The sequence below is a fragment of the Tamandua tetradactyla genome, chromosome 7 (genome assembly GCF_023851605.1).
Source record: "Tamandua tetradactyla isolate mTamTet1 chromosome 7, mTamTet1.pri, whole genome shotgun sequence".
Lineage (NCBI taxonomy): Eukaryota > Metazoa > Chordata > Mammalia > Pilosa > Myrmecophagidae > Tamandua > Tamandua tetradactyla.
Window position 1 is genome coordinate 49,652,756 of NC_135333.1, and position 6,851 is coordinate 49,659,606.

The following is a 6,851-nucleotide window of genomic DNA, read 5'->3' on the forward strand; positions in this document are numbered from 1 at the left end:
TAATGTTTTACACTTCTTTTCTTCTACTTACTTTATATTAGTTTAATTTTCTCTTTTTCTTTTCATCCAGCTGTGAAGTTAGGTTGTTGGTTTGAGATCCTCCTTCTTTTATAATGTAGGCATTCATAGCTATAATTTTTTCTCTGAGCACTGCCTTCACAGCATCCCTTAAGTTTTGGTATGTTGTGTTTTCATTTTCATTCATCTCAAATTATTTCATAACTTCCCTTGTGATTTCTTCTTGGACTCATTGTTTGTTTAAGACTATGTTGTTTAATTTCCATATATTTGTGAACGTTCCAGTTTTCTTTCTGTTATTGATTTCTAGCTCCATTCCACTGTGGTTGGAGAAATATTTTGTATTATTTCAATCTTTTTAAATTTATTGAGACTTGTTTTAGACATAAGATGCCATCTATCTTGGAGAATAATCCATAAGCATTTGAGAAGGACATGTACTTTGCTCCTATTGGATGTACTGTTCTGTATATGCCTAGGGGGTCTACTTCATTTATGCCATTGTTTCATCCTTTGTTCCCTTATTGATCTTCTCTCTATATGTCTATCCATTAATTAAAATGGTTATTGAAGTCTCCAACTATTATTATAGAAATATCAGCTTTGTTAATGTTTGTCCCATATATTTTGTGGCTCTGTGATTAGATACATATATGTTTATAATTATAATGTCTTCTTGGTTTATTGGACTTTTTATTAATATGGTATCCTTCTTTGTCCCTTGTAACAATTTTTTAAAATAAAGTTTATTTTGTCCAATATTAGTATAGCCACTCCAGCTCTCTTTTGGTTACTATTTGCATGGAATATTTTATTCTATCCTTTCACTATTAACCTATTTATATCTTCGGGTCTAAGGAGAGTCTTTTGTAAACAACATATATGTGGATCATGTTTTTTATATCCATTCTGACATCTGTATCTTTTGATACGAGTTTAATCCTTTTACATTCTGAATAATTAATTGTGGCAGCCATTTTGTCTTATGCTTCTTGTAGTCTTATACTTTTTTTGTCCTTGTTTTATTCACCACAGCCTTCAATATGTATAATTGATCTTTTATAATGAAACAGATTGATCCCTTTCTCATTTCTGTATAAACTTTAAATACTTTCTTCATGGTTAGTATGGGATTTTAATTACAATTTAACTCTATCAAATTTTATTTTCTGATGTTTATTCCAAGTTGTGACAGCCTGAAAATATTATGTACCCCAGAAAAGCCATGTTTTAATCCTAATCCAATCTTGAAGAAGGCAGCTGTTTCTTTTAATCCTGATTCAATACTGCAATCTTTGATTAGATTATCACCATGGAGATGTGACACACTCAATTGTGGTGTGACCTTTTGACTAGATGGAGATGTGACTCTGCTCATTCCAGGTGAGTCTTGATTAGTTTAGTAGAGTCATTTTGGAGAAATGACAGAGCCAACAGAAACTTCAGAGCAGAGCTGATACAGATGCTGACACCTGAAGGACAGAGACCTGGATGCTTGGAGATGCTTGGAGCCCAGCAAACATCACCATGAGATGTTAAGTTAGCCAGAACCTGGAGAGAGCCAAAGGAAGCCAACAGATAAAAGCCAGCCCTGGAGAAGCTAAGTGAGGAACACCCACAAGAACAGAAGCTGAAAACAACAGAACCCTGGGGCAAGGGACAAGCAGATACCAGCCACGTGACTTCCCAGCTGACAGAGGTGTTCCTGACCCATTGACCTTCCTTGAATTAAGTTATATTTCCATGGATGCCTTACTTTGGACATTTTTATAGGCTTAGAACTTTTAACTTATTAAATTCCCCATCGTTAAAAGCTGTTCCAGTTCTGGTACATCACATTCCAACATCTTACAAACTAATACTCAGGTATATAGAAATACAACTGACTTTAGTTTATTGATCTTGTATCCAGCAAACTTGCTCAACTCATTTATTGGTTCTATTAGTGTTTTTGCTGAATTATTTTACAATAAACTAGTCAAAATAACAGGTTATGTATCATGAAGACAGACTTTGCTTGGTTTCCAAAGGTTAACAGTGAGGAGCACCTTAGTGCAAAAGACCATGGTAGGTTGACTGAGGTACCCAGAGAAAAATATGTTCTTAATCTTAGTCCATTTCTGTGGGTGTGAGCCCAATTTGATAAACATTTTAAAGATGTTATTTTTAGTTAATGTGTGGCCCAACTGAATGAGGTTGGGCCTTCATCCTAATACTAGATGCTTTATGAAGACAAAGCCAGGTGGAGGAGCAAGATGCTGGAAGTCAGCAGATGCCAGAGGAGGTCATGCAGGTAATCTCCAGGGCACTGTTTAACTAAGGGTGGCTGCCAACATCAGAATCACCAAGGTGTTTATAATGCAGCCTTCCCTGCCCCTGCACCAATCTAGGAATCAGACCCTTAGCTGAAGCTTGGCAACATGTATTTTAAAATAGAGTTTATTTCTTAGATCTGTTTTAGATTCCCAGAAAAATTGAGAAGATAGAATGGAGAGTTCCTTTATCTTCTGCACCCAGTTATCATGTCTCCTTTGGTTCCTCCTGGCTGTGACAATTTTTGTAGAATGTCCCTCAATTGGAACTTTCCTGATGTTTATTCATGGCTAGAGCAGGTTCATAGGTTTGGGGGAGGAAATCAAAGAGTTAAAGTGCCATTCATGATCTCCTGTCAAAGGTACATATTATCAACATGGCTTATCACTGTTGATGTTGACCTTTAATATTTACCTGAGATGGTGTTTGGAAGATTTGGTCCATTGCTTGTAATTTGTTGGCCACTGCCCTAGATAAATCTACAATTCAGTAAGCAAAAAAGTAAATCAAGGTGAAAGGTGAAAGATAACTTAGCAAGGTGAAATACTTATATACTAAAAAAGATAAAACCATACTGAAAGAAATTAAAGATGGCTTAAATAAATGGAAAGACATCCTGTGTTCATGGACTGGAAGGCTTAATATTGTTAAAATGGCAATACTACCCAAATTTGTCTACAGATTCAATGCAGTCCCTATCAAAATTCCAGCAGTCTTTTTGCAGAAATGGAAAAGATGATTCTGTAATTCATATGGGATTGCAACAGTCCCTGAATAATCAGAACAATCTTAAAAAGAACAAAGTTGGAGGACTCACACTCCCTGATGTTAAAAGCTACTATAAAAAGCTACAATAATCAAAACAATGTGACACTGGCATAAGGGTACACACTTAGACCAGTGGAATAGAACTATAGGTCCAGAAATAGATTCATAAATCTATGGTCAACTGACTTGACAGGAGTGCCAAGTACATGCAAAGAGGAAAGAATAATCTTCTCAACAAATGGTGCAGGGAAAACTGGATAACCACATGTAAAAGAATGAAGTTGGACCCTCACCTCACATAATACACAAAAATTTACTCAAGTGGATCAAGGGCCTAAACTTAAGTGCTAAAACTATAAAATGCTTAAAAGATAAAATAGGGGTAATGGATTCTTAGATATGATACCAAAAGCATAAGCAACAGAAGAAAAAATACATAAAATCCATCAAAATAAAAATAAAATAAAAAAATAAAAATAAAAAAATTTTTATTTCATCAAAATAAAAAAATCCTGTGCATCAATTGATATTATTTAAAAAAATGAAATGACAACCTACATAATGGGAGAAAATATTTGGAAACCAAATACCTTATAAAAGTTGAATATCCAGAATATATAAAGAACTAGAACTCAACAAAAAAAGACAAAAATAACCCAATTTAAAAACAGGCAAAGAATTTGAATAGACATTTCTTCGAAGAAGATATACAAATGGTCAACAAGCACTTGAAAAGATATTGAACGTCCTTAGCCATTAGGGAAATATAAATCAAAATCACAATGAGATAACACCTCTCATCCACCAGAATGGCTGTTATTTAAAAGTAATGGTAATAACAAGTGCTGATGAGGATACAGAAAAAAGAGAACCCTCATACATTGTTGATGGGAATAGAAAATGGAAAAATAATTTGGCAGTTCCTCAGAAAATTAATTATAGAATTACCAAATGACTGAGTAATCTCATTTCTAGGGACACCTAAAACAATTGAAAGCAGGGACACAAATAGATATTTGTACACCAATGTTCATAGAAGCATTATTCACAATTGTCAAAAGGTGGAAACAACCCAAATGCCCATCAACAGATGAAAGGGGATAAACAAAATGCAGTGGGTACACACACTGGAATATTACCAAGCCTTAAAAAGGAATGAACTCTTGGTACATGCTAAGGAATGGAGAAACCACGAAGATACCATGTTGAGTTAAATAAGTCAGATACAAAAGGAGAGACATTGTGTAATTCCACCTGTATGAAATTGCTAGAATAGGAAAATTCATAGGGACAGAAAGAAGAGTGCAGGTTACCGGAGGGTGGTGAAGGGGAGAGGAATGGGGAGTTATTGTATAATGGGTAGGGTTTCTGTTTGAAGTGAAAGGAAAGTCCTGGTAATGGATGGTGGTGAGGGTAGCACAGCATTGTGAATGCCATTAATTCCACTGAATGGTATGCTTGGGCATGGTTGAAATGGGAGTTTCTTTATATATATATATGTCCCCACAAGAGCAACTAAGGAGACAATTACAATTAAATGCAATATATGATCCTGGGCTAGATCTGATAATGGAGACAAAAAAAAGTCCCCAATGAACATTATTGGGGCATATGAAATAATTGGGATATAGGTTCTAAGCTTTGTATCAATGTTAACGTTCTTGAACTTGATTACTATACTTAAGGTGGACACATAAGTGAATATCCTTGTTCTCAAGAAATGGGCATGGTAATGTTAAGTGTTCAAGGAGCACAATGTATACAACCTATTCAATGTTACAAGATAGATAGATAGATAGATAGATAGATAGATAGATAGATAGATAGATAGATAGATAGATAGATAGATAGATAGATAGATAAAGAAGGATAGGGCAAATACAGCAAAATGTTTAAAAGTTGGTGAATCTGGATCCCAGGTATGTTGGAGTTCTCTATTTGAGATTTGTATTCTTTTTCAACTGTCCTGTAAGTTTGAAATTATTTCACAATAAAAATTTTTTAAAAAGTCACACTGACCCAAATTACAGAAGATGCTAGGAAATCATACATAGCTGACCTTGGCAATCTGGTGGAAAAGGAAGGGGCATCCAGATGGGGGCCACTCTGCTTTGGCAGGGCCCCTGCTTCTACTCCAGGGTGGCTCGAGTTGTCATATCAGGGATTTAGGCCTCACTCTTAGAAATGACTCAGCATCAGTTCTGGGGGCACGGTGACTCGCTGGGGGTGTCCTGCCCCTGAGGAAACAGCACACCCCTGACCAGTGCCACGGGGATGCTCCTTCTGGGCTTAAAACTGCATTTCCTGGTCTGTGGCCATTTCCCAGTCCACTGACAGAGTCAACAAGAATGACACCCCAAAACCAGACCACAGCCCTCCTGGGGACTCCTTTAAGGGTTTACCTTAGACAGACCTGGGCTGAAATCCCAGACCCATTATTTATTCACCACGCAGTTTGCTTCACATCCCTTAACCCCAGGTTCCTCCATTTATAAAGTGGGCTTTCCTGGAGTGGTTTTGAAGATTAAATAAGACTGTTGGGTGTACTATTTTCCATTCTTATCATTTGTTCAGAAGCCCATTCAGGCCATCAAGATCTTTAAAATAGGGTCCATGCATTATACATGAGGCCTAGCAGATACAGGTGGCTGAAGGATGTACTCACTGAAAAGTAGATTGGCGAATGATGATGTACACATATTTTTGAACACTGCACTGCTACAAAAAGGAATGAAGTTGTGAGGCATGCAATGATGTGAATGAACACGTGGGACATTTGGTGAGGCAAAATAAGCCAGAAACAAAAGAGCAAATATTGTGTGATCTCATTTAGAAAATATTTATAAGAAAACTGGGGCCTAGATTGTAAGCTCTTATAACAGTCATATCTAGTCTAGAGTGGTAATTGTTATTTCTGGATTTTGAGGGGCTGTTTTATATACGTCTAGCCTAGTATTTAGAGATAAGAACAAAGCTGATCAGGTGAGGGTTAAGGTAATTCAGAATACAGGGGTAAGGAAGATATTGCTTATATTGTAGAACTTCATCTACTTTTTGAGACCAAAGGAAGGAAGGCTTATTTTGTCCAGAACCTAAATTTCTGTAGCACATAATCTAACTCAACCTGGCTGGATATATCATTTAAGCAATCCAAACACTGGGAGCCCAGAATAAGAATGAAGGCCTTTAATCCTGTACAGCTTAATGTAATGCCTGGATAAATCCCAGAGTATACGAAGCAGATAATCAAAAAGTATTGGCAAAGACCCTTGAGGGATGGGAGAAAAAATAAGAAACTATTTAACATTACCATCTGGAAACTCCAGATACTGTGCTAAACATTGGGGACACCCAAATCAATAGGCCAAGCCCTTGATCTTGAGGAAGCTCTTGTGAAGCTTATGTATGTAGCGGAGAGGCTTAGCCTACCTATAGGTATGCCTAAAGTCACCTCCAGGGGGCCTTTTTTGTTGCTCAGGTGTGGTCTCTCTCTCTCTCGAAACCCAACTCTACAAGTGAAATCATTGCCCTCCCCTATATGGGACATGACATGCAGGGATGAAAGTCTTCCTGGTGGCATGAGAGATGACTGCCAGTGATGTGTCTGGCCCTGGCACCATGGGAGCAGCGATGCCATCCTGACCAAAAGGATGAAAAGAAGTGTAACAAATAAGGTAACAGTGGCTGAGAGAGTTCAAATAGAGCCAAGAGGCTACTCTGGAGGTCACTCTTACACAGACTTCGATTAGACA